Source organism: Zea mays, unplaced genomic scaffold (assembly GCF_902167145.1).
Source record: "Zea mays cultivar B73 unplaced genomic scaffold, Zm-B73-REFERENCE-NAM-5.0 scaffold_94, whole genome shotgun sequence".
In the NCBI taxonomy this organism is placed as follows: Eukaryota; Viridiplantae; Streptophyta; class Magnoliopsida; order Poales; family Poaceae; genus Zea; species Zea mays.
Window position 1 is genome coordinate 15,001 of NW_023367386.1, and position 16,828 is coordinate 31,828.

Here is a 16,828-nt window from a genome sequence, read left to right on the forward strand (position 1 = left end):
AAGTGGGCTTTGGTGATGTCGGAATTTGCACCTATTTGTATCTATTTAGTGATCAGTCCGCTAGTTTCTTTGATTCCACTCGGTGTTCCTTTTCCATTTGCTTCCAATAGTTCGACCTATCCAGAAAAATTGTCGGCCTACGAATGTGGTTCCGATCCCTCCGGTGATGCCAGAAGTCGTTTCGATATACGATTTTATCCGGTTCCTATTTTATTTATTATCCCTGACCCGGAAGTCACCTTTTCTTTTCCTTGGGCAGTACCTCCTAACAAGATTGATCTGTTTGGATCTTGGTCCATGATGGCCTTTTTATTGATTTTGACGATTGGATCTCTCTATGAATGGAAAAGGGGTGCTTCGGATCGGGAGTAACCACTAGTGAAAGGGCTAAGGGGGGAAGGACATAGGAAAGAGGGATGCCTACAAAAAATCAATTGATTCGTCATGGTAGAGAAGAAAAACGGCGCACGGACCGTACTCGAGCTTCGGATCAATGTCCCCAGAAGCAAGGAGTATGCCTGCGTGTTTCGACGAGAACACCGAAAAAACCTAATTCAGCTCTACGTAAGATAGCAAAAGTACGGTTGAGCAATCGACATGATATATTTGCTCACATTCCAGGCGAAGGTCATAATTCGCAGGAACATTCTATAGTCTTAGTCAGAGGGGGTAGAGTGAAAGATTCGCCAGGTGTGAAATCCCATCGTATTCGAGGAGTAAAGGATTTGCTGGGAATTCCGGATCGTAGAAAGGGAAGATCTAAATATGGCGCAGAAAGACCAAAATCTAAATGAATGGAAGATGCCTCTGGAACTTATTGGTTATTTTGGGGGGGCGATATGGAAGCAGCTAGCTTCCTTTCCCTTATTACGTTACCAGCCCACCGCTATTCCAAAAACCTTAGCTTCATATGGCTCCTCTATGATCAGGTTCTCAAAAGAATTTCCTTTCCTTGGAAAAACCAAGGACAACCCCTATCTCAGTCTCCTTTCTCTTTTGGGAGCAGAGCTGAGCTTCAAAGTTTAGAGTAACTATGAGATGAGATTTAGTGGAATGGATATGAAGAAAAGAAAAATGCTCTTTTCCTTCTTTATCTTTTTTATCATCTCTTCTATTTTTGTCTTACTGGGGGGGACGCACTGGTCTTACGACTTGCTTACTCACTGAGCAAGGAAGCCTTAGTCAGGCTCTTACTTCGGAATGGCTGCTCCTCCGTGACTCTCATCATGGCCGTTGGATTCGCTCTACGGGCCTTCTTCCTCGCTACCGGAGGGGGGCTATCCATGGCAAATTACATGATGCACGGAGCAGCCGAATCCTCCAATTCGGCCTTATTTACTTATACTTCCGATTCCTATTTGGTAGAGGATTCGGCCAGTTCCGGGCGTAGTAGAAGTACCACCTCGTCGGTCAATCAACCGCTTCAGGGGGAACAAGCTACGCCTCCCGCTCTTCCTGTTATGCAGGAAGCAGCTAATCGGGCTCCGCCCTACGTCCCCTACCCCCATCAACTAAATGAAATAATAGGAGGGGATAGCGTAGAATCCATTCAGAGGCGGCTGTTGGGGACTAATTGGAATCCTTCAGCCCATGACATAAGAATGGCCCGGATTCAAGCCGAAGACCTATTTGAGGTCAAGGTTGACATAATCCGGAAGATGGCGGGCCTGCATCCAAGTGGCGATTGGATGGGACGGGGGGCGCGGGCCCTGGACAACCCCCGTACGGCCACTGGTGAAGAACACTTGGCTAGGTTGCATCAAATGCTTGACGACCTACAGAGCGGGAATTTTCCATCTGCAACCTTCTGTCGAAAGAGTCCGCTTACGGGCGGGTGAGGATCAACACTCTGCCACCTAGACATGGCTCAAAACGAAGGGGTAAGGCCAAGTGTTCTTAAAACAAAACTCTCAGTGCACTTCGGAGCACGGTCTTCCGTTAGGTCCTTTACGGACGACGAAAGCCAGCCCCTTGGCTATACTCTACTCTTCGCCTCCGGCTGTTCTTTCCTTTTGGCTCGGCGGAGCTGAGCTGGGTTCCATTACACTCTGTAGGAAATGCATAGACAGTCCACGCAGCAAACCGAGGCCCTGCGTGCGCCGTACGTACCGCCTACGAATAATAGGTAGCCCCACCCCAGGCAGAGTTTGTGAGCCGTGTAATAGGCGACCATTTCGCGCGGTTCGGGGGGCACTTGAATAAGCCGCCGGCACCCGGCTGCGTCTTTACCCCTATCCAATTTTTGGGCCAATTCCCCCTTCGTACTACCAAAAAATGAGATTCTTGCCGAATCCGAGTTTGCTGCTCCAACCATTACAAAACTAATACCTATTCTGTTTAGTACTTCAGGTGCTTCTCTAGCGTATAATGTAAATCTCGTAGCGGATCAATTCCAACGAGCCTTTCAAACTAGTACTTTTTGTAATCGACTCTATAGCTTCTTCAATAAACGCTGGTTCTTCGATCAAGTTTTGAATGACTTTCTAGTCAGATCGTTCCTGCGTTTCGGATATTCAGTCTCATTCGAAGCTTTAGACAAGGGTGCTATTGAGATATTGGGCCCTTATGGTATCTCGTACACATTCCGACGATTGGCCGAGCGAATAAGTCAACTTCAAAGTGGATCTGTTGTGCGAAGAGTGCGTTATGAACCGTGGCCGCCTACCTGCTTTGGTTGGTGGGGGCGGCTCCTCCGTTGTGGGTAAACGGGAAACCCGACTCTACGAACCCGAGGAAAGGCTGCACAGCTTCCGTAGGGTCGTTAAGACCGGAGCTTTTTGTAGTGCTAGCAGGAATGCAAGTGAATGAATCCAATCCCCTTTCAAATCGGCGAGGTAATACCTTATTGAAGTAGGGCACGCTACGGCAACACAGGACTGACGGGGTGGGGGCTTGCTGTCTACTTGGCGAGCCTTCACTGCCCCCTTCTGTAACTTCCCTTCTTTCGTCCGTCCACGAGGCAGTCAAAAGAAAGAGAGAAAGGGGCGGCTATAACGCAGGAGTCGTGGCGGTTGTATGCCACAAGGTCCCTATAGACAAGGGGACAAGTGAATCATCGCTTTTGGGCGCAGGCAGCCCTCTACCATCCATCCCATTGCATTCCTCTCATAGAGTACTGTACCGTCTCAGACCAGATACATCTATGGAAAGAAAGGATTTCATAGAAAATATTCATTTTTCTCTTTTTTTGGATCCCCATGCATTCCGTTATTCCCGTAACTATGGATTGGATTGGATTGGATTGATTGATTGTCCCTACCTAACTAAATGGTAGTGGTCTAGGGAGCGCAATTGCTAGAGCACGGGAGAATGAAGAGTAATGATTTAAGCAAGAGCAGCCGGACGGACTACTATAGTCAGTCTAGTGACTACTATAGTCTTTTCTTTCTTTGTAGTTAAGTAATAATGTTTGGTATAGCAGCCTTTCCGAGCGAGTCTCTGGGATCTCCTGTAAACCCCCATGATGTGGTAAAGGGAGGGAGGATATTAGGGGAAGCAGTGAGTGGAGATTCCCCTGCGGAGAGCCGGATGAGGGGAGACCCTCACGTCCGGTTCGGAGGGCGGGGATATCCCGACCCTACTATCATTATGCCTTTGCAATGTTACTTGGTTCAACTCCATTTGTGACCTTTTCTCGTATGTGGGACTCTCTATCTTCTTGGGTAGATTCTAGATCGTCTTTCATTTTGTTAGTGAGTAGTTTTATTATTAATAAGTCAAGTCAAGAATAATAAGAGAACTGTAGGAGCTTGCCAGGACGGCTTGGTAAGCAAGCTACCTGTTATGTAGGCGCCAACTCCCAGTTCTTTCTCTTCTTTCTTTTGGCGGCATGGCCAAGCGGTAAGGCAGGGGACTGCAAATCCTTTATCCCCAGTTCAAATCTGGGTGTCGCCTGACCCACAAAATACTTTTTATTTCTTATTGTACTGATTGAACTCTACAAATTCTTGCCCTGCATAAGCAAAGGAAAAGAACTAGGCCTGTCGATACTGGATTTTTCTGAATGCCTTAAAGTCTGATGTATAGTTTCAAAAAGCAAGTCGTTTTTTCAAGACAGTGTTTTTCATGCAAGGGTAGAGTCTCAATAGAAGTAAGGACTAGGTGTTTTAGCAGCACTGGTTTATGCATAATAGCTAGGTAAGAAAGCACAGTATTCGAGGGTCAGTAACTAGAACTAATAGAAGAGATGGGATAGTGATATTTCTTGAAATAGATATATATATGGGATAGTGATATTCCTTTCACCGAGCAAGAAAGAGATGGGATAGCTGATATGAACTGTCAAAGAAAAGAAGGCACTCATCTTTAGCGTGGATATCATAGGTATAAATGAAAGAAACAACTTCCTGATTCCTGTTTCTTTAGCGTGGATAGGATCTAATAAGCAAGCACCGGTCAAGTAGAAGCAGAAGCAAGGTAGGTCAAAGATAAGTCACGGATAGAAAAGAAAAGCACTGCTTTCCTGTAGAGGAAGACTCTCTTCGGGGAAGAGAGGATTGATTTCTCGGACAACAGCGAAGGGAAAGAAAGGGAGAAGCAGAGGAAGAACATCCGGATTGAGAGCAGGTAGGACTTTTGACCCTATACGTTGACCCTAGAGAATCATACTTTGATCAGATTCAGATCCGCCAATGAGGAGAGTGACTCGGATGCAGATACTTACAAGTGCCAGATGCGCTAGACGGCTTTCTAATAAGGTTGGCTTGGATGAAGCGAATGTTGTTGTGATACGGCTCTCTTCTCTTCTGCTGTACTAACGAGAAGACTAACGAGAAGGGCTTTCTTTCCTATGAACCGAGGAAATGGAATGCATGGTTGCCTCTGGCAGAGCGGTGGTATAAGACTATCATACCTCACAGAAATGTACCCCCTTTCAATGTATGGCGGAACCCTTAATCAGTGAAGTGATGGTCCCAGGGCCAGAATCTCCTGCTGCTGAATTCTTGGCTGAGAAACAGCAAATGATTGCGGCGCGGAAGGAAAATTGAGCTCAAGCCCGGGAAATTTGCAGATCAACACAGAAGTGAGAGATCTTTGCGGTGATATGGTCTACCTTAAGCTACAGCCATACAGGAAAATTCTGGGGTCAGGAACGAAGCTAGCTAGAAAGTTCTATCTTTCTTATTCTTCAGAAAATTGGTCCAGCAGCCTTGCGCCTCACACTGCACAGATTCACCCAGTCTTCCATGTGAGCCAATTTCAGAAGCATCTTGGGCCTAAAGCTGTTCCCACTTCCTATGGTCACCTCAGATGATCAAAACGGAACCATTTGCAGTGTTGAGCACTCGTTCTGTTTCTGACGGTATGGTGGTGAAATCTCAATGGAGGATCAAATTAATCTGGCGGCAGAAGACTCAACTTGGGAAGATTGCAGTTTCATTCAAAGCTCTTTTCCACAGTTCGACTATGCTATGCAACGCTGAAGGCTTGGTTCCCAGAACGATATCCTTGAGTTGAGGATGAGGACAAGGATTGCTTCAAGAGGGGAGGCCTGGCCTGTCATGAGAAGAATCGAGGACCGTCGATGAAGAGCATCCAACGGCCATGATTCCATTTACTTTACCACCAGTTTACGTTTTCAGTTTACGCTTCCTCTCTTGCTTTACATTTCGTTTACAGAATTGCAGCTGCTGTAATCGGGCTATGGCTATAAAAGCCGAGACTTAGAGAGAGAGGGATAGCTAGCTAGAGAGAGAGGGTAGTGATTCTCAAGATCGAGATTAGTGGGCAGTGCCGGTATCAGGAATGCTGGTAAAGAGTTTGTCTTGTCATTCTTGTAAGGTGCGCCAGCTTAGTCTACGGTGACCTTTCCCGGTTGATAGGTTGCACTGCCGTGAGTAGATAGGGTGAAATGCTCGGCTCGCATTATCATTATATAGATAGATTTCTAGCATGAAAGCCGTATAGCGTTAGCGCATCCTCTGAGATTTCTTGCTTGTCTGAGTTCACATCCTTGTTGCGGGGAAGGCCAGCCCTAAAACTGGTATTGGAATGACCCGAACTTCACTTAACTTAAGTAGAGCCCGCATCTCGTCACGAAAGATATCTGATGAATATCACACGGCCGAATCTTCATTTGAGAATACCCAGACCTGAAGTCCATGGAATAGCTGATACGCACCCTGATATTGGTCAAACAAATCATCGATCCTGGGCAATGGCTACTTATTCTTGATTGTCACTTCATTGAGAGAGCGATAGTCCACACATAGCCTCATAGATCCATCCGCGCTTTTGAACAAAGAGCGAAGGCTTTGACAAGTAAAGGCTCGGGAGCTAACAAAAACCAAGGATCAAAACCAAGTTTAGCGCAAACAGCAACGGGAAAGCGGCCCTTTTGGTCCGGTTGCCCGGCGTGTAAAGGACTTTCTACGAGGATAGGAAAGAGTGGGGAGTGAAAGGTTAGTTTCGCTTTCCTGTTGAGTGCCAATTCCATGCATTCAACCTGATCCATTTTATCCCTTTCTCCCAGGTGCAAGTCTATTATTGAGGAACTGCGAGCTAGAGCTTACTCAACCCAACTCAAAATGTGTCGGTTACTTCTTGTGTTTACAGCTCAAATCTCTATGGTCGTCTTGACATCCAATTGCTGCAGCTCAAAATACCCATTGCCGGCGTGTCCCAAGACTACTACCTACAAAAGCAAGCCCTAGTCTTTACAACTGCTACTGTAGCTATCTATACCAATTCCCTAGTACCACTGTCAATGCCATGCCCTAACTTCTATTCATATCCAGTAAGAACTCCAAAAGCAAGTCAACTCCTATTAGAGTAAGTAGTAAGTAGAGTTTAGGGAGGTTGAGGAGTGGAAGCTTGCTGTGGCCTAAAGGCTAGTATCATAAAGGTGTGTAAGTTCAACTCTTGTAGAGCCTCCATCGGATGCCGAGTATATTGCGTATTTGCTCGTCCCTTCCGATAGAAAGGATCCGTTTTCCGTTCTTGGGATGGATATCGATGACGAGGACCCGTTACCGTATCTACAGCAGGGTAGGGATGGCTACGTTATAGGATTAAACAGTCTTCCCATAAGCCTACTACTACCGATACCGATACCTCAACGAATAGAGATCTTGTCTTTCGCTCTCCTCCAACCAAAAGTGCCACATTACAACCGCATTTACTTCACTTTACTTCTCTGCATGGGGGGTAGACCCTTAAGCGGATATTGAGAAAAGGAGTTATTCGGTAAGTTGCTTTCAAAGGAAAAACAGTGGTTTTTTTTGTTGGGCTGTGGTTAGAGTTGTTTGAGGAAACCGAGCAACCTCGCGCTTACCCGAGTAAATTCATGGCCTAAACGAACGATATCCACTACTGGAAACCAAAGAGCTGATTAATGAGACTTTTTCCATTCAAGGCCTGCCTATGAACCTATACCGCTACAGGAAACTTCCTGATTTACTAGACTTCTACAAGCTACCTCAACCAGTCTTGTCCGCTAGAAAAGTGCCGGAATTCGGAGAGCACTTCAAGGCATCGAGCATAAACAAGATACGATGGAACCTCACCTGCCAACTACTTTTTACTTATTACTTTGTCGAAATGCAGGCACTCGGGGGAATACGTGAGAAAGCTATACTAATCTTTAAAAGATACGAATAATTACTCCACTTCCCTTCGAGGATGGTTCCAATACTGCAATGGGCAACCCGTACTAGACCTCTCTTTCACTTGTACCTGTACTTGTGTTGCAACCTAAGCGAGGAATAAAGACTTGTTCTAGTTGCCCTGGTTGGCCCTGCGCCATAAGCCCAAAAGTGCCGGAAGACAGACCCCTCAAGGATGGAACAACTACCTTGACTTGCCTTGACTTTCCAACCCGTTACTGCACTTTCCAATCCTACCCAGCCGAAAGCATATTCCGGGTTTTCCTCATTGTTCAATCCAATAACCCTTCCAATACAGGAAGTACGATCTATCTATAACGATTCTTGGAGGGTTCGAGGTGTGCTGCCTTTCATGATTAATGATTTCATAAATCAATTGAACTTAACAGGTAAATACCGTTTTGGTCCCGTTGTTTATTATCAAATAAATATTAAGGAGATTCCGCCTTTAATCTATGATGTGATTCGTATGGAAGCATCGAAGGGCTATTTATGGTTGGATGAAAGGAATCTGGATACTCATAGTCTTATAGGAGTGTATAAGTGTAGAGTTCCTATGGACCTACTTGTATTGAAGGGGTTATCTAATGTTATTTTAACAACAGTTATTAAAGCTCAGCCTAACATTTCTAAATTCAAAGATCTGAAAGCCATGCATTACGCATTCTTGAATCGACAAGAAAATGTCGTTAAAGTCGTTAGTATTGATTTGAGTGATTGTATGAATTATATACCTACTTCGCGTATATTAACATCCCAGAAATTTACAAACCAATATGGAGTATATTTCAATCTGGTTGAACGGATTATAGATCTCCCTATCTATGACTTTCATAATCACTGCTTTTTCCCCTCCACGGGGTTAACACCTATAGGTGAAATAACACACGTTATATTGCATAATTTCTATCAGAATACTGTAGATTCCTTGCTCGAGTCTCGGTATCCGGGGATCACCTATAGTCGATACGGTCATGAACTATTTATTCTTTGTAAACAAACTGACGAATTCACAATCGACGATTGTGACATAGATAACATATTAGAAGTACTAGATCTATATAGTGTAGATATTAAGTGGTCGTCCGATGGGTTATTACTGGCCGACAACAATGACAAAGCTCTTATCCTTCATGAGGATGGCTGCCTTGAGGTGTGGAATTCAGAAGACATTTGATCATGGTATCCCTATTGTAAGAATACCCGCGAAGGTAAAGCTAGATAGGTCTACTCGGCAGATAGGAAAGCCTACCTCGCAGAAGATATCTACCATGATGCTACTCGGCTCTTAGAGGACTGATCGATCTTTTTTCAACTCGCTACTCATCTCCAGCTAGTAGATTAGCTCTTCTCTTCCTGAACTTACACCCGGAAATATAGGGTTATAACGAAAGGTTAATAAAAACTCAATCTTTAGTGATATGTATTGATCATGACAAATATCATTTCAACTTGAAATAATCAAACGCTAAATCTACGCTATACGCTTTATACATCACTAAATAGAAATGGAAATAATGAAATAAGCTCTTGAATGTTTTCCCTGTCTCAAGGGGGGAGAAACATCTGTATTCACAGCGAAAGAAGCCCACTTTCCCACACTTCTTTCCCACACGGCTACCAAGTAGTTGGTAGTGGTGGCCTCGGTATTTGTATATACCTACTAAACCGGGATATAAAATATGTTTTATGCTGAGAAAGCTGCAGGGAATCAGTTGAGTAAAACAACATTTAATAATGGATGCAGTAGTCATCCTCGCCTTTATCAAGCGAATCCGCCTGAGTACCATTAGTATTATCACAACTCCATACAGGATCACTAGCTAAGTCAAGATTCTTCTTGTATTCCAACCATCTACTAACCCCTTCATCTGAAGAGATATCATCAGTATACCTCATGTATACCTTGATGATTTTATCACGACAAGATTCCCATCTAACTAAAGATATTTTTTTAGTTTTACTCATCCATAAACATGAAAAGCACTTAAGAAGAAGATCTTTCGGAATCACTATAGATTTGATTCTATCCTTAGTAATATCAACACTTCCAAAATCGGGAATCAATGGATTCTGTAAATCAATCATCATACGATATAACATAGAGCGCTCTTCCACGGAGAAGAAGTGTTTATCTTTAGGATGTTCGTTTTGTATTGCAGGTAGAAGTATATGATCAAATAAAAATTTGTTTATTATGATGAGTGGGTGCCCCATACGAAAGATTGATTCCCTATAAAGGGTCGGCAAAATCCAAGCATATTCAGGCATAGTTATAAAATTATCATGTACTGCGTATATAGGAATTGAGGAAGCATTCTCGAGTTTATTGATAAACTCAACAAGCTGGATAGCAGTAAATGCATCCTTTTGATGGATGAAGTTGGCAAAGGTTGAGGTTGAGCTCTTTCTAATATCGTTATCGTTTAACGGTACAAGCATTTTAGCCGATGTTGTTTTAACCTCCTTTTCGTTATTTTTGGTTGTTTCATACTGTATTTTCATTTTTACGCGTTTACGCCGCTTATATGTTTGCAGCGTTACCCAGTACGGCGTACTATATACCACCGGTTTATCCTGTCCTGCTCCAAACCAGCTAACATAATTGATAAGATCCATAAGATCTTTCATTTTTCCAAAATTCTCTTTCCAATATGTAGAAATATGTTTTGAAATTAGGTTTATTCCCTCGGAATCCGACTTACCCTTTAATAGATCTTCAACATCCTTTTTTAAGGTATAATCGGTTTTCCCATACATCATGGGCATAAACATTTTCTTTACCACATTGCGATCAAATATACTAACAATCTTAGCTAATACACTTTCTTGATCTTTTTCATTACGTGTAAGTAGTTTAATTACTAGTTCTATCTTTTCTTCAGCGATGAGATAGTTTATTAAACAATCCCGCATGAATTCATATATATCCCTGATATATCTGCCATCCGTATTTGGGGTTTTTAAAAGATTTGTATGTATCCCATAATCAATATCCAACAAAAAGTAACTCATCATCTGATAAGCACTTGCTGAGGCATCTTGGGATACTGGTGTGTATCGCAGCACAGACAAGTCTCCTGTATCCGCGTACGTCTTCAAACTTATACATGATGATATATACTGAAATGGGTGCCTGCAGCACAGTGTATCCATAAAGATATCTTTTTCAAAGAATGTAGGTTTACTTACCATATCTGGTATTATTTTAGAGATAAACTCCATAGCGTCTTGGTATACACCAAATTTAGATTTATGGTATGCCGCTGATATAAGGAAATTATGGAGGATTCTATCCTCATCATCACTATTTATAGTATGTGCTGCTGAGTCATCACTTTCATCAAATATGATGAGTGATCTCACTAAATCACGTTCGTGGAAATGGAAGGGTCCATGGCGGTAATTTCGCCCCCTGAAGTCCAGAAAGATTGGAAAATAGATTTTATAATCTAGATAAGCCTCAGCTATTTTCATAGTATATAGTTCGAAGGTTGACGCGTGTATATTTTTTAACAATACAGATTTCAACTCACTATATCGATAAATCGTTGAAAGCTCCTCGTGTTTAAACAAAAGGCTAGATAGTAGCCTGAGCGCCTCCTTTCGTTTAAATAAAGCTAGATTCTTCGGCCTGAGAAGCCCCACGGACACTAATACACTCCAATGTTTTTGTATAAAATCATAGACTAATTTATTAATTCGATAGGGCTGCCGCTGAAGCTTCTTCACAGCACTCAACACTGGTTGAGATCTCTCGCGATCGATATGTATGTCAAATACACCATAATCTTTTTCACTTAAGAGAGTCGGACTATCTCCACTCTCCCTTTGTAGGGTTGTGAGGTAACCACCTCTATAACTCGATAGAGGGGTCAGATTCGTTATATATGGATCCGAGACTTCCGCGGTTGCGGTGGGCCGTAATTCCCAATCGGCTGGAGGGTATACCATAGGTAAGGTTGAACAGAAGGGTAGATCTTTAATGTCAAATAGACAATCTACATAGCCCGGGTATATTACATTTTTTGGCTTCTTATTCTTCTTATCAAAGAGAAAAACAGGTTTTTTGACTTCTATCAATTTCCTGCTAGCCAGCCAGCCAAACAGGGCTTCCCCTATACCGGGCTCCTTATGTTTACTGATTCGAACTCTTTTTCGATTCGTTTGTTTTGATATGCTCTTTTTCTTTCTATCCAGCTCGGAATGTACATCACCATTAAAGGTATCCACACCTTTATCTTGCAATAAGATGTTTTCATCTTCATTTATCTGCTTATCACCCCGCTTAGCTTTTTTGCGCTTTCTACCCTCAGCGATTATACGATTATACTCAATCTTAGCTGCGGAATCTAGTTCACTCACCAATGTAGCAACTTGAACACTAGCCTTCTCCAAAGCAAACACATTAAACTGCTTGCTTAAGACAAATACAACTATACATTCCAGTGTATAGGTGCCCATAGCTCTAACGATATCTAGATCGTCTGGTTTCTCTAACTTATCAAGAAGGTAATCCTTTGCTGTTTGCTCATCTATATTGATGAACTTATTCTTCAACTGACCTAATGATTCATAGACATTGGCCTCATAAAAATACATAGTCATACGTTCTATTTTAGTTTGAATGCCTTTTAATTCCTCAGCCGTCTGATTGGTCTTATTATTAGAATGATCTAGTAGTGTATTAAACACTTTATCTTTATTTAAGGGTTCCCTGTACCCCGAATTCATCATAACCTCATTTTCATATGTTTCAATGAATTCATCCCAGAATTGGTAGAGTTTTCCCATATCCTCAGCTGTGCGCTGACCCCCTGGAGGGATCCAGTGTTCAGCGTTGTACTTATTATTTTGCAAACCCCAACGTTTGACTGTGTCAACATTGATATCTTCTGAAGTACCGACTTCTACACCCCGCCTTAGTCTCTCCCATTCAGCCTGCATAGACTCTCCTAGCTGCTCTCTTTTTTCATCCTCTAAATCAGGGTCTCTATCCGTTGATACCCTAACTGACTCCCTGATCGGGTTATAATTACAGTTAAAGAAATCGCTCTTAATTTTATCTTTCTGCAATTCTAATTCACGCATTTCTTTCTCATATCTAACCTCATACTCGTATTCTCTATATTCCAATTCAGGAATCTGACTCTTTTTCAAGAGTCTTTTCACTTCGGCCAATTTTTTTGCTGTCAGTGGAGGATAGTTCATATTTTTCTTTTTTGTGTCTTCTTGCAGGTTGGATTTATTTAGTTTGAGACATGTAAGGACTTCTCCGGAGAGGTATTCTCTGCAGTTCTGTCCATCTCTGTCGGCACCATTGTTATCTGTCTCTTAATAGTAGAGGATCGCCGACGCCCTGTCTTTGAAGTAGATACCTGGTTGGTATCTTTATGTAGATTGGAAATGTGCTTGTATACTTTTCTATTGCCCAGTGACTCTGAGAAAAGTGGGAAACCATGTCAAATCCGCATGCTTGGCCTTCGGATTCGTAGTCATAGGTGCCTTGCTTATATTTATTTTCAGACAGGCGGCATAGGATCAAAGGTTTCGAACCAAGAAGTTTCCCATTCCTTTGGCGACGCAGGGAAGTCTCATTTGGAATTTCATATAGCCAGTGGAAAGAGGCGGTTTCTGAGAAGCATCCAAAGGCACTGCGAAGAATATCCATGGCGCTAAGGACTCGATCGGAGGTGCCTTCCTCAGGAAGAATGGTTGGGAAGAGACATCATGAATCCTCATTCTTTCGAATGAACTTATATGAATTATGCATTTTTCTCGTTTCCGTCCATTTATGTTCATCCACATTTTAGAAATAGAAATTCATCCCGAAATAACCAACTACCGCTTTCCTCGAACTCTGGCTTCTGCATTAAGTTAAGTGAAGGTAGTCTAGGGTAAGGCCCGAAGAAGTCATTTAAGAAATCGAATAAGAAGCTCGAAAGAAGTGAAGGCGTATCAGATACGGATCAGTCTCTTTCCCCGTAGGCATGAGTACGGCACCCTTGACTGGTTCTAACCATTCATTCTTCCCTGGTTCGACGCTTTCTCTAGTGGAGTGGATATGTGTTCGTCTACTTGACCTTTGTTGGTTCATACATACCTTTTCATTCCTGCTAGTAAGGCATCCCAGCTTTGCCTGTCCCCACGACTGCCCGCATCAACTTGAAACCGGAGAGCACTGGCACTGAGATACCTTACTTACTGAATTTCCTGCTGGCCTTCCCTTACCTGCCCTTCCATTTAGGTTGACGAATGGGATTTCCTTTTCTAGAAACACTGGGAGACTGGGTCTTCTCAGACAGAGATGGTTCTGCTCAGCGAGAGAACGAGCATACGAATCAATTCCATGCCCTGAACTTTGAACCAGAGATCCAGCTGGCACTTCTCTTTTGATTCATAACCCTTGCTTTGGAATATCCGGTTGACTTGGGCAGTTTCTTCTATATCTCGAATGCTTCAATCGCCAGGCCAGGTTCGATCAAAGAAGTTGATAGCGCGAAAGCTGTTTTAGTTAGTCACGTGCATCCTCGCCTCTTGCTGAGTCAGGCTATCAAGCCGTTGCGCTGCGTCTATCCGTTTTCTTGTTGGGTCAGGTTGAGTTCTAAGCCCGTGTAAAGTGAGCTTGGTCTGGAGCAAGCTTGACTCGTACAATAACTCGTCTCGTCTCGTATAGTATAGACGTTGAAGAAGCAGTCAATGGTGCCTGCTCTAGAAAATGCATATATCAATCAAGGAAGTGTTCCAGAATTCGTCGTATCCTGAGGTGAATCTTGCTTGTTTTGCTAATGACGTAAATGGAAATGAAATGAAATCTTGCTTCGTAATGAATTCCGCGAATCAAGAGCTGGAAGAGTGCTTTCAACTCACTCCAAGGGGCAAGGGATGGCACTATCACGACTGAATCGCCTATTCGACTAGTGCCAAGCGACCGATATCCTGATTGCCAATCGAACCCATAGGGACAAGAAACAGATCAAACAAACCATTCACATCACATGACCCTGACACTGTGCCTATCTCGTCTCGTAAGAAAAGAATTGGGTGGAGAAGCTGGCCTGGTCAATCCAAGAAAAAAGGATCCGTCCGATTCAGTGGTTTCGCCCATAAGGGAAGCATACTTTGATCAGAAAGGCGGGTCCTCTACGCTTTGAAAATAGCAGGTAGTAGGCCCATGGGAAAACAGACTTGCTCAAATCCATATTCTTGTTTCCCGAGGCAAAACCCACTAGTGAGTCAAGTGAAAGTCCTCCAATCTGTGAGGAGAGGAAAATCCTTATTGCATAGTTGAGCAACTATCTACTATTGATGACTGAGGCATTACAACGACGAAGATTGCAGATTTGGAAAGAGTATCATTGTCTGACAACTCTTCCTTTATACAGGAAGCAACAGTAGGAAATATGAGGAGTTTATGTTCACATCCACCAACCTACCAGCTTACTAGGACGGACTATGAAGAACTGCAGCGGATGACAATGGCGCTTCTATTCGAATCGAACACAAAGACGACCCAAATACAAATACTATTTCATTTCATTTAGTAGAGTAGAGTAGAGTAGAGGAGGGGAGCCCCACCTTTGATATCCAGTCGTGTGCCTGCCTGCTCTTAGATATGATTATTTCGATTAGACCGCTCTGCTTTGATCGGGATCTTACTCCACTAATGGTTCTGTTTTCGTACCAACTGCCCGGCCTAGCGCTTTAAAAAGGGCTGTCTGCATTACTGGAAAAAAAAGTAGTAAAATAAAAGTAGGGGCCACGTAGACTATTCTGAGGTGGTATGCTAAATCCATGATCCACTGATGTAGCTAGTGTGACTAAAGCTGCAGCTATTGGCTTAACAGGTTCTAAACTCTCCCACCCGATAAAGGAATTGAAAGACTACCCCGGGCCCGGGCCACGTAGACTATTCCCTTCCGCGGACATTCTTTTATAGTCTAGAAGGAAAGTAGCAAAGCCGAACGCAAATACACATGCAAATTGCGTCGACTACCTCATCACTGTCCAAAATGGGGGATACCGCTATTCATACATGGATGGACGAGGGACTCCGCTGACAACATCAGTAGATGACTTTTCTCTTTTCTCGCGGAATGCTATTAACGTTGGAAAAAACACAGCTCTCAAACTCACCCGGAGGGTGATAGGTAGAAGCATTAGTACCTAACGGAGCGGTATCTAACCAAAAAGGGAAGGGAGGTGATGTTCTTTTTATAAACAGGATGGAGCATGGCTTCCTTTCTTCTTAGATACATTTCATTCATTCCATTTCTCTATAGTTTACACTATAACATCTTTTAAATCCTGACAGATCTCGAAAAGGGTGGGGGCACTAGAACCAAATCTACATACACATCGAAACTTCCTATCTCAGCCAAGCTAGCACCTTCATCCCACCAATGCATTGTACGACTCTCCACCCTCCGCCTTGCCTTTTCCTCCCTCATGAAATCCAAATTTCCCGCAATGAAATTCGATTTCGTTCATGTGCAAAACGGCCCTGAGATCCGGGACTGGTAAAACATGGGTGCCCCATTTTCTTTTCCGTGCTCCGCCTTAGTGCCCTTATGAAGGCGGCGGGGAGTCCTTAGCCTTTGAACCAAACTCTAGGGAACGCTCAATTGCCTGACGTCTCAACTGCAATGGTGAACTCAGTGACATACACTGAAATGGATTGCATCTATTGTTCCAAACAAGGCTGATATTAGCAGGGCAAGCCCTTCCATGCAATTTCTTGCTTCGCTCTACAGACGAAAGTGCCGGATAGTCAATGGTAACCAGAAGATCTATGGTTTTCGAGAGAAGGTAATTGGAAAAACGATTCATTCCTTTGCTTTCTTTCAGATATATATTCAATAAGTCTGACCTTACCTGAAAACGAGATTCATGAAGAAGCCCAAAAAGTGCCGGGCTTAGTGCAGCCCAGTTCCTAGCCAGTGTTCAGTTATTTTTTCAGAGCTGTCCTCCTTCCCTTTAAGCTGCTCTCTATTTGAAGCCAAAGTCACTATTTCTATCTTTCCTGTTATTTCGTACCTAGTAGTATATATGGAGAATACCAAAAAGCTATCAATTACGCATAGGAGTTGTATAAAAAAGGGCCCTGACTTGTTGAAGTGCTTATTTTTTAGAGAGATTGACTTTTCTTTCAAAAGGATACATCAACCTGTAGTGAACCGGGCCACCGAGCTTGCTTTTACCGCTCTTACAGCTCTCTCTCTTCT

At 43.1% G+C, this 16,828-nt stretch overlaps 2 protein-coding genes and 1 non-coding gene across 3 annotated transcripts in view; all 3 read left to right on the forward strand.

Moving 5' to 3' along the window:
• LOC118475999 (probable cytochrome c biosynthesis protein) overlaps positions 1-804 on the forward strand; it is a 15,764-nt gene extending 14,960 nt beyond the window's left edge. Inside the window, exon 1 of the mRNA XM_035963999.1 lies at positions 1-804. This exon is cut by the window's left edge and continues 14,960 nt beyond it. The gene's annotated coding sequence lies outside the window, so the exon portion shown is untranslated.
• The window catches only part of LOC118475998 (uncharacterized), a 7,393-nt gene extending 6,584 nt beyond the window's left edge, over positions 1-809 (forward strand). Inside the window, exon 1 of the mRNA XM_035963998.1 lies at positions 1-809. This exon is cut by the window's left edge and continues 6,584 nt beyond it. The gene's annotated coding sequence lies outside the window, so the exon portion shown is untranslated.
• A 3,014-nt stretch (positions 810-3,823) lies between these two features.
• Positions 3,824-3,894, forward strand: TRNAC-GCA (transfer RNA cysteine (anticodon GCA)). The gene has a single exon. It is a non-coding gene; the product is annotated as a tRNA-Cys (tRNA).
• The last annotated feature ends 12,934 nt before the right edge of the window (positions 3,895-16,828 follow it).